The 11,732-nt window shown below is 43.6% G+C and overlaps 1 pseudogene; it reads right to left on the bottom strand.

Moving 5' to 3' along the window:
- Positions 1-2,932: 2,932 nt before the first annotated feature.
- Positions 2,933-11,732, bottom strand: part of LOC116534884 — a 29,598-nt pseudogene continuing 20,798 nt past the window's right edge.

Raw genomic sequence — 11,732 nt, 5'->3', positions numbered from 1 at the left:
GCAATCCAAGGAGGTTTACACCTCCTGTATTTCTCAGCAATTAGATTTTGCTTATCAAGCAAATGGGTTCAAGAGCAACATCATTGCACTGTGTTTATGGAGATGGGTCTTTAAAGCATGAAAAATGACGTGTTATGTTACTTCTGCTGCTGCTGTGGCTACTTTGCCTGCATAATATTGACTAAGGAGATGTCAGAAAAGCTGCTAAAGAGCAGAGATCTGTCTGTCTTTCTTCTCTCCCTCTCTCCTTCCTTCAGCAACGACCTACTGAGCAACTCTCATACCCCAGGCACTAGGCATAAGGTAATATTTCTAAAATTCCCCTAATATTATATGTAACTGTATAATAATATATCATTTTATAGCTGTAAGAACACAGCTATAATATTATATAAATATACAAAATACATAAATATTTATATATAAATAAATTATAAACATATATTTGATCTATGACATATGTATCAGTGCTTACTATTTGACAGGCACTGTTCTAAGAACTCCACACATAGGGACCCTTTTAATCTTTTTTTCATTTTCTAAACAATCTCTTTTCTTTTTCTTTCTTTTTTGTTTTTAATTTTTAATTTTGTGAGTACATCGTAGGTGTACATATTTATGGAGTACTTAATCACAATGTAACATGATAAATACACTTTAAAGATGAAGAAATTGAGGCAATATGCCATCATATGACTTTCCTAATATCATGCAACTACTAATTAGAAGAGAAAGGAGCTTAACCCAGGCCTCTGAATCACTACAATATTCAATAGCAGACAAATCTTAAAAATCTAAAACAAACTAACAAAAAAGAAGTATTACACTGTGCTACTAATCCATTTGTGGAATATCGTGTGAAAAATAATTACAAATTATGGTTAATATGATGATGGGTAAGTTTTAGGATCTTACAAGGAGTTCAGTCCGGTTCAATGGCTATCGTGAGAGAAGGCATCTCCGAGGAAGGGATGCAGCAGCTGAAATTTGAGGATGAGTTGGAAGTAAGTGGTTTTGGGAGGAGCGGGAGGAGATCAAAGGCAGGTGTCAGGCAGACGGACAGTAGGTATACATTTGCCCCAAGACCCAAATGGAGACTAGTAGACTCTGTGCCTGGAAGCAAAAGCTGTAAAGATGGTGCAGTTAGGTTAAAAACAGTAAGGTCATGCTTTGTGAGTTTTTGTTTTTATTTCTGGTAGGCAGAAAATGGTCCCCAAAGTGACTGTGAATATGTTACCGCATGTGGCAAAGGGACTTCACTATGTGATTAAAGGTGACATGGATGTTGACAGGGGAAGAGTATATAGTTGCACCCAATTTAATCACCTACGTCCTTAAAAGCAGAGATTTGTTCAGACTTGGTCACAAAGAAAAATGTGACTACAAAAACGAATCAGGAAGGAGTGACCTTCATGGCTTTGAAGATGAAGGAATGGGACAAAGCCAAGGACGAGGGTGTCCTCCAGAAGCTGGAAATATCACTTATAATAAGAAACAAATCCAATCATGTATTTTAAAAGACATGCATGACATAATGTAATAGTGATAATATTTGAGTTCTGTCAACTCAGAAAATTAGTTGCTTGCCTGAAAAAAATGATATTACTTCTGTTCCATGGAATTGAACGCTTGGAAAAGGAAGGAAAGCAGTTTTCTCCTCTAGAGACCGTAGAAAGAAATCAGGCCCTGAGAACACCTTGTTTGTAGCACAGTGAGACCGGGTCAGGCTTCTGATTCTAGAACTGTAAGATAGTAAATTTGTGTGGTGTTAAGCTAAGTTTGTGGTCCTTCGTGACAGCAGCAATAGGAAATTAACACATGTCATAGAAAGCTATTGACAGCTTTGAGCAGAGGAACAGCACTATCAAAAAATTTTTTGAAACTTCAACAATCTTTTATTACCAAACTTGTGCAGGGTTAATGCTTTCACCTGGAGAACAGCAAAAATGACATCCTAACAAGTCAAGGGTAGGGGGTGAAAACCCAATGAAGACTGTCTCTTAAAAGAAAAGCATTGAGAAAAAATATATATCTGCATAAGCATTGTTTTAAAAACTAAAGCTTCCTAGTGTGGCAGAAAAATATCCCAAAGTGATTTCAGTCCACATAAAAACAGCATTTGGCAGTCCGTGCTGCCTTAAGAATTCCAACTTAGATTAACCCTAGGAGAAAAATCATCTTCCATTAAAAAAAAAAAAATCCATTTTTTCCTTGTCCTTGTTTGGATTCCATGAAACACTTAGAGAATAACAGGATAAACAACACTCAGCCCACTTCTCTCACTCCCTATCTATTAAGGCTCATACTCAGGACTATTACTTAGGAATCTTCATCTCTAATACAATCAAAAAATTGATTCCTAATTTCTGGGCCAGAGTTCTAGAAACTTGCAAAACACCTTCCTGTTTCCTTCAAGGAGAAGCCTGAGGGATTTTTGAAAGACCAAGGGGACAGTGTATCTGGCTACAAATAGAATGCCTGCTGGGCTGATCCCAGGGGAGACTTTCTCAGAAAAAGCACCCCAACACCTGATTACTGAAGGTCTAACCCAGCAGGAAAAACCAAGAAACAGTAGGCATCAAACTACAGCTGTACCAAAAATGTGCACTTGTCCAACCTTTAACCATGACAGTAAGGGAGGTGAGGAACACCAAATAAGTATTTGACGTCGTCTGTCTTCTGTGAAGTTTGCATATGTTGGGCCAAAGCCATGTTGCAGAGAAAGACATTTGGCCAAAGAGTCGTCTTTGCTGTATCTGGCTGTATAAAGCTGCCATTCCTGGGCATCCTAGTTCATGGCTGCTTTATGGAAGCTTTGCCCCCATATGCAGAGTACTTAAGAATTAACAGGGAAATTTTCCATTCTCCTTCATAACTGGCAAATACTTCAACAGCGGTTACTCAAAAACCACCAGTGGAGAAAGACCACCTGTCAAGTAGAGGATCCTAGCTCCTTCCAGTTGATGGCCTTTTTGCCAGACTTCTATAGCAGCTTATTGGTCTTAGAAAAGTGTCTACATCCAAAGAACCTCTATACTCAGACAACAGGAAGAGATGAGCCAGCTGCAGAATGTGGTGCTGTTTCCTATTCATGGCATTGCCCTTCTTCTGAGCGCAAGAGCCCCAGAGCAAGAAGAAAGGCTGTTCGAGTTCTGATTTAGCTAAGACCCAACTGCGTCAGTGAGTTGCTCCCAGCCTCTCTCCTTATGAGAACTGTCTTGATGGGCTGGAATAGTATGACAGCGTTGAGTAGAAGAACCCCTATTCTTGATTTATCTTGGTCCACCCAGATAAATCTCATGGCGAGGGTGAACAAAACCATCTATGTCTTCAGACAACAATTTTTAAAGTTTTTCTGAAATGGGCAGAGGTGGAACGGGTCTTTGCATGTGAAAGCAGAGCCTGCAAGCTTGACTGGGTCCGTGATATGGATGAGAAATGTCACATCTCTTATGTTACACATCTGGCTATAGGTGAAAACTCGGTGTGGGGATGGATAAACAATTTGTAACATTACGTTGTTAGAAATCTTTGGATTTATTCTGCACAAATCCCATTAGCCTTATAAAATACTATTTCCTGAACTGCACTGAGGTGCTTCTTCCAACTCACACCAAAACCCATGGGTAGTTGTGAGCCAAAAGCCTGTGCTGGGCCATGAGTCTAGGCAGAGCAATGGCCTTCTCCTCTGGATATGAACCAACTACTCAGTGCTCAGCAGTGAAGAGGGCAATGTGCTGGGCTCGTCCTCCCCGGCCCTGGCTTCCTTGGTGGGGTGGGCCTCTGCGTCTCAGTTCTCACAAGCTACAGCTGTCATGTAAGTCCCCAGGTCAGCTGGTTTGGGGCTGTGGGAATGTCACTTCCCAGCCAGGCTGGGAGAGAGGAAACAGTAGAATGTCTTCTGGCCATTCATCCTGAAGCTGAGGAAGGAGTAAATGACACAGCTCAGGGACCCACAAGGCTTCCACTGGCTGTAGCAATCAGCAATTCAAAAAATGTTTTCATTAGCTGCACATTTTTATCCGGGTCTCACACTATTTCACTGTGATTTGCGGGCTGTGATGATTAATTTTATGCCAACTTCACTGGGCTAAGGGATGCCCAGATAGCTGGTGAAACATTATTTCTGGGCATCCCTTAATGTCTGTGCAGGTGTTTCTGGAAGAGACCCACATTTGGGTTGGTGGATGGAGTAAGGCAGATGGCCCTCATTAATGCACTCAACTCACTGAGAGCCCAGAGAGAACAAAAAAGCAGAAGAAAGGTGAGTTTGCTCTCTGTTTAAGCTTGGACACTCATCTTCTCCTGCCCTCAGATGTCAGCACTTCTGGTTCCAGAGTCTTCAGACTCAGATGGGAACAGACACTGTCTGCCCCTCCCCATTCCCACCCTTGTTTATGAAGCCTGAGGGCTTGGACAAACAGCACCAGGAAGTTTCCTGCTTCTCCAGCTTGCCAGTGGTGCAGATGGCAGGCTGTGGGACTTCCCAACCTCTGTAATCATGTGAGCCAGTTTCTGCATTGGTTCCATTTCTCTGGAATACCCTAAACCAAGAGTCAAACATCAGCCACATTTTACTAAGTTGTTGACAAAGTTTTCAATTTGGGTTGGAGAACACTCTTTCTCTGCATCACCGGAGAAACTGTCCTCATTTCTGTCACTAAACATTTGCATCGACTCCTGTTGTCATCAGCCACTGGCACTGGAGATTTCCAGTGGCCTTGGTGTGTTCCAGTGCTGGCCTAACTTGGAGGACCTTAGGCAAGTGGCATAACATCTCTGGACCTCAGTTTCTCTGCTATAAGATGGAAATTCTGCCAAGGCCTATTCCAAGAATGGGTCATTAGGAAGGTTAACAACAACAACAAAAAAAACGAATTGTCCAAACTTTAATCTTGGCGTAGAGTAGAGCTCAACAAAAGCTACCTTTCTCTTTTTCTGCATAGTTACTTCCAGAGCTCCAACTGCTTCTGGGTCAGACAATGCAGTAAATGTCTGGAAAACTACAGCCATGAACATGAAGTAACCTTAAAAATGTAAGGGCTTGGGTGAGTAATGGCCAAGGCTCTCTCGGTAGAAATTTTCTCTTATAATATCCCAAAGTATTATAATGCTCTGTGTTCTCCATTATCCTAGTTATTAGCTGGAGGGCTAAAAACTAATAAATAGGAGCGAGCTGTTGCTGACAACGGTGTTACTCATGAGCACATGACTATTGGCTGACAGCTCTGTGCAGGGATAGACAATGGCCTTGTCCCAGTTGAAAGAAGTCCATGGTCCAGTGACTTAGGGAAGTAATGGAAGGAGACAACCAGGTAATTACCACCCAGACACACATACACACGCTTTCCATAAATAACGTAGCTGTTCCCTGCATATCTACATGTGATATAATAAATTTTTCTTTGTTTCTGATGAATAGACATAAACCTAAAAAAAAGTATCCTGAGTGTGCCTTGGCCACTTTTACTACACAGATAGATTGATGGGTGGTCAAAACTTCAGTACAGGTATTAATAGGGTCTCTCTGCCTCTTATAATCTAGCTAAGAATGAGTCAGACTATGGAATGTCTGCGTCCTTCAAGAGTCCTCTGATTTTTAGAATTGCTTCTGACTCCAGACACCTTACTTCTGCTGATTTGGAGAATTTTAGGAACCATCTGAGTCTTTCTGGGTTTTAATTGTCCAAACCAACCTGGAAGCCAGAAGGCAAAGGTACCCATGGATGTAGTTGACACAGCTGAGTCACCCAGCACAGAAAGCAGGGTGAAGCTGAAGATGCTAGTGCAATACGTGAGGATGTGTGTGTATTCAAGATGCTGTGTGGGCTTGGGTGATAGAGTCCCTTGTGTGTCTGTATCGGATTGGGAGTGCAGTGCAGTGATGCATCCTGACCAGTGAGAGAGGGAAGGAGCATGGGGTGTTCCCTTCCACGATTCTAATTCCCTTCCTCAATTGGAATCTTGAATTCAGCTAGACTGGACAGCAGAGGAAAGCAGCTGGCTGATCCATGCCTCTTCTGGCTTCTTGGCTGATTTTTGAGTTCCTTGGGCCATCCGTTGGTGTAAGCGTCACCTCGGTGGAGCAGACCCTGAGTGACACAGCAAGCAAGATGCAGAGGGGATGGGGAATTCTGATGGGAATCAGGACGCAGAGGGAGCCCATCTCAGGACAGGGGCCTTTGCAGCAAATCAGACCAGAGAGGGTGTGCCAGCATCCAGTGATCGCCCGTGAGGAGGGAATGTCGCCTGGTGAACAAAGAGTGAGGATATGCAATAGCGGAGGAGTTCTCAGGACCCCCTCACCTGCTTCCCTGTGGGCTTGGGCCGTCTCACCTGCTCACAGGGTTCCCTCAGGCAGATCTGTCCTCCCACTCATACTTCCTTCATTTTCCGGCACGTCGGCTTAACATCTTGCTCCCTCTTAGGCGTTTCTGTTTTGTGATCTAATTTTAACTGTCTCCCCCACTTCCAATCTCGCTTTCCCTCAAAACACTTATCATTGCCTCCATGAGGTCTCTCGCTCCCAGGGATGTTATTCTGACCACATAAACCTAGAAAACCAGATCTGAACACAATAACATAACTTGAAGATGTTGTTCAACATCCTACTACATCCAGCTTAGTCCCATAGCTAGCTAGCTCTGCTCACAGCCCTAGGAAAGACACTCTTTCCTACCTATGTGACGTCACAGTTGTAGGCCACAGCCAATTGTGTCAAGCATATTTATTGACTCTAGAGAAGACAAGCTATGAGTGGCCAATGCCCACTCAGATCTGTTATTGCGCAACTCCTTGAATAGTTGAGGGAGTTTTGAATGGAGTCAAGTCAGCATAGAGCACTAGAAAGATGTCCCTGGCCAGTGAGATCCCCTTCGCTGCCCTTTGTCCATCTTTTTTTTTTTCTTAGATGGAGTCTCCCTCTGTCACCCAGGCTAGGGTGTAGTAGTTCAGTCTCAGCTCACTGCAGTGTCCACCTCCTGGGTTCAAGCATTTCTCCTTCCTTAGACTCTCAAGTAGCTGAGATTGCATGAACCCACGACCATGCCCAGGTATTTTTTTTTTTTTTTGTATTTTTAGTAGAGACAGGGTTTCACCATGTTGGCCAGGCTGGTCTGTCTGACCTCAGGTGATCCGTTTGCCAAAGTGCTGGGATTACAGGTGTGAGTCACCATGCCCAGCCTGCCCATCCCTCATAAGTCCCATTTGTTTAAGTCTGTGGATTTAAACCAGAATGCAAAGCCGGATCATAGATTACCTACCTAGGCACCATTTTATTTGTTTGTTGATCTGGGCCAAGAGTTCGGTGAGTTTCACTGATACCCATTGGGAGTTTAAAGACCAAGGGCAAGAGAGTCATGGAATCCACCCTTTGGCCACATTCTGACTGGGCCCACCCTGCACCAAGGAGTTGTCTTTATAATGTTTTCTTTATAAAAGCTTAGATAACATTACATCTATCTATCTATCTATCATCTATCTAATATATATAAACCTTTATAAAGTTTTCTTTATAAAATCCAGTCATTGAAGACTATTCTTTTGTATGTTAAAATAACAGGTATTTTAGTCTGAATAGCTCGTGAGAAAGTCAGTGGGGAGGAGGACAGCAGTTAAAGGGTCTGTGTGTCTCCGCACTGAAGCAGCAGCCTGGAATAGCCAGAGAACCTGGGCTTTGAACTCAAACTAAACTCCGTGCAAATCTAAGCTCCAACACTTCCCACCTGTGGCTTTAGGCAGGATGCTTGAACTCACTCATTTATTTACTCAGCAAATATCTGTTGAGCCCCTACTATGGCCTGACTAGGTGCTAAGCCCTGGGGCCACAGCAGAAATAAGACAGACATGCTCTGCCTCTACTAAGCTACAACATAGTGAGGAACTAAGCATTTACCCTATCTATGTTGTTAAGACAATAACTACTGTAAGAGTTATTGTGAGATCAGTGTGTGTGTGTGTGTGTGTGTAATGTTCCCTTTTATCTGAGTGAAACAGCTTCTGGGCAGCTTGATGCTTTCTAGATCTTAGCCTCCTGGCTGTGTCCGCATATTTTCTTCAACATCTAAGAAGTACTTATTGAGTGTCAATAATCTGCCTGGCACTGTTCCAGGCACTTTGGACACATCAGTGAACAAGACAATGTCCCTGGGCTTATGGAGGTGCTAGATGGAGCCAAACAATGAATCACTGACATAAAAGAGACATAAATTATGCACTGTCTCAGTTCCTGAGGCCCGGCAAGCAGACTCTGAGACAAGAGCTGGTGCAGGGACATGACCTGGGAGGTCGTTCTAGGAAGCACAGGTGAAGAAGAGAGATGGGGAGGCAAGGCAGGGAAGAGAAAGACAATTAAAAACGCATTAGTAGCCTCGGCAACATGGCGAAACTTCATTGCTGCTAAAAATAAAAACATTATCTGGGCTCGGTGATGCACACCTGCAGTCCTGGCTACTTGGAAGGCTGAGGTGGCAGGTTCACCTGAGCTTGTGGGGCAGAGGTTGCAGTGAGCACTTTGGCCTAGGCAACAGAGCAAAAACATGTCTCAAATAAACAAACAGAAAGCATTAGTGAGTAGAGGGTTAGGGTTAGGGTTAGCCTGTTTTTAAATATCATAAGCATCAAATCATACAGGATGTAACTGTGTCTGACTCTTGCTGCTCAGTTCACACAGTGGGTGTGAGATCCTTCCGTGTCCCTGGATTGGTCTGAAGATTGTTCCCTCTCACTGTGGTGCAGTAGTCCACCATGTGACTCTACCATAATTCCCTTCCCAGCCCAGGGCATGTGCGTAGCTTCTGGCTTGTAGCTGTAAGCACCGCTCTGAATGTCACTCTTAAATGAACACATGCTCATTTCTATTTGGTATTTACCCAGTGAGGCAGAATAGACTCTGGAGACAGGGAACCTGAGGTTGATTTGCACTAACTTCCTGGAACTGAATCCAGAGGAAAATCCCACCTCTCTACACCCAAGTAACAAAAGAATCAGGGGCTACTCCCTTTGCACTGCCTTGCAGATGAAAAATGGAAAGTACCTATGATTGGTCCCCTACAGCGGCTGGGGCCAAGTCTTCATGTGTAAATTTGTAACTTCACTTCCCCCTCTGATTGGTTGCCTGCTGCAACCTATCAGACTTGTTACAGGCCAAGTCTTATTTACATAGGGTGTAACCAAGTAACCAATGGAAACCTCTGGAAGTTATTTAAACCCCAGAAAATTCTGTAACCAGTGCTCTTGAGCTGCTTGCTCAAGCCAACTCCCACTCTGAGGAGTGTACTTTTGTTACATAAATCTGTGCTTTCATTGCTTCATTCTTTAATTGCTTTCTTTGTGTGTTCTCCAACTTTTGTTCAAAACTCCAAGAATTTGGATGACTTGTAGTCAAGACCCTACACTGTAACACCAGGAGTGGAATTGTTGGGTTGTAGAGTTTGCATAGATTCAACTTTAGAAAATATTAAGCAGATGTTTTGCAGGCCAATTCTGAAAAAATAAAAATAAAAAATAAAATAGTTACAGGTTTGACTCTTTTATATTCAACATGAAAATACTTTGTAGACAGTCCCATGCGGGGTTAAAAATAAATATTTTTGCAGCTGAAATGACTTACTCTATTAAGGAGAAGAATGTCAATGAGAAAATTGGCCCTCTTGTCGGCCAATATCCAGGTCTTTGGGAAGCCCTGAGGAAGCATCTTCCTCATTTTCCACTTTAAAATGAAAACATGCCATAGGGGGACAGCTGGAGGAATGCAAATCTCTCAAATGCCATCTCTGAATCCCAAAAAGGTGTCTCTCTGCTCCAGTTTTCAGAAATCCACACCTCATCTCCACCATTTTCAGTCTCAGGGAAGATGCGTTTTGTTCAGGAAACACCTGCATGCATCAAGATTTAGGGGGTGAGCGGATATGGAGCAGTTGTAAGGATGTGAATTCTTGAGTCACACAGAGTCCTAATAAGTGATCTTGGATGAATTATTTCCCTTTTGGGGTTCTGGATTTTTCATCCACAAAATGGGCAAAATAACAGTCTTGTCATCGAGAGAGATTGCGGAAAGGACGGTCTGAAATGCATGAAAAGGAATTATCACAGAACTGGTGCCTAATTCTTGAAAACATTAGCTGAAATCAGCATCACCACTGTGGGCAGTTTTATTTGCTAGCTGTCAGAGTGGGGATGTTCCCAGCTGGACAGCACCCAAGCTGGGCCCTAAAGGTTCATTTTCCCCACCTCTTTCTTCCATGCAGCAACTAAGTCATCACTCTCCCCACCCCCAGCCCTCTGCGGTAGCAGAAGAATCCAGGCTGCGAGTGCCAGAATCACATCACACTGAGCCTGCTAATCCTTTTTGCCCTCAGATGTGGTTAGCTGGGGAGGGGAAAGGCCAGAGGAGGGAGTTTGGCAAGTTGCAAACCCAGGACAACAAAGCTGAGCTGCCTGAAGCCTGCAGCCAGGAGCAAACGGAAACAAATTAGTTCAATCCCAGAATGTAAACCGGCATTGACAGAGATGCATGGAAAAGCCATGCAAGGAAAGACTGCTGCAATTTCTCATCTAGTTAGCAGAGGGATCAATGCCACAGGCACAGGCCCCGTAGAAGACACTGCGTGCAGCAGCCTGTGCAGGCCCTGGGGCCTGGGACCCCCTTTGGGGCTCCCAGATGCATCAGGTGCCAAAGTCAGCTTTGGGGGAAGGGGACTTGCCATCAGATGCTCGACTCCACATATTACGGTGCCTGACAGTCCTACATGAGAGTTTGGTTCAGGGATAGAGAATTTCAGGGCTTGTAGGATATTTTGTCCAAAGATTCTTGTATTCTAGAATTCTGTGAATGTGCACTGGGGGCCAGGAGGATACTGTGAGGACAGGGAAACACTGACTAATAGGTGGGCTCCCAGCTTCAAACAGAGCTCTCATCTGTTTCAGATTGGGATGGACCATATAAAATTGCCATTTTTATTGGTCAAAAGCAGCTCATTATTGGCAGTTTCATTTGGTTACATGAGGTGCAGGCTGGATTTAATCCTGAGCAAGCCACCAGCACCAGAAGGGTGGGACAATGGGGTGCAATTCACTTCTCCATCTCTGAACCTGAAACAGGACTTGACATATGCCACAGCTGTAATAGCAAATGAATGAAGCAGGTGTCAATTCCTTCATGGGCTTTTTCCTTATTCATTCATATATTTGTGAACAAGCATTTATTGGTATTAGTATGCATCTGATACTAAGTGCTGGTTATAGCAATTAAGCAGTACTTTATTTAAATACGGTTGAATTACTTTAAGAGCAGACAGACATTGACCTTCCCGAGGCCATTTATAGTCCAGTGGGTGAGATAGACATTAAACATACAGTGGCCTGAGTGTTTATTATAATTGTGATAAATGGTACAAAGGAAAGAGTGCACGTAATCCTTGAGTGCTTGATGTGGTTTGCATATTTTGTCCAGATCTCACATTCAAATGTAATCTCCAGTGTTGAAAATGGGTCTCATGCAAGGTGTTTGGGTCATGGGAGTGAATCCCTCATGAATTTGGGTGCTGTCCTCAGATAATGAGTGAGTTCTGGCTCTGAGTTCACACAAGGCCTGGTTGTTTAAAAGAGTGTCACACCTCCCTCCCTCTCTCTGTCTGTCTGGCTCCTCCTCTCACCCTGTGATACTCTGGCTCTCCCTTTGCCTTTCACTATGATTGGAAACTTTCTGAGGCCTCCCCAGAAGTAGATGCCAG

The sequence above is a fragment of the Sapajus apella genome, unplaced genomic scaffold (genome assembly GCF_009761245.1).
Source record: "Sapajus apella isolate SASKATOON/1434 unplaced genomic scaffold, GSC_monkey_1.0 scaffold90, whole genome shotgun sequence".
NCBI classification, from domain to species: Eukaryota; Metazoa; Chordata; class Mammalia; order Primates; family Cebidae; genus Sapajus; species Sapajus apella.
Note: the sequence above shows the minus strand (reverse complement) of the source record. Positions and strands in the feature narration are given on the sequence as shown.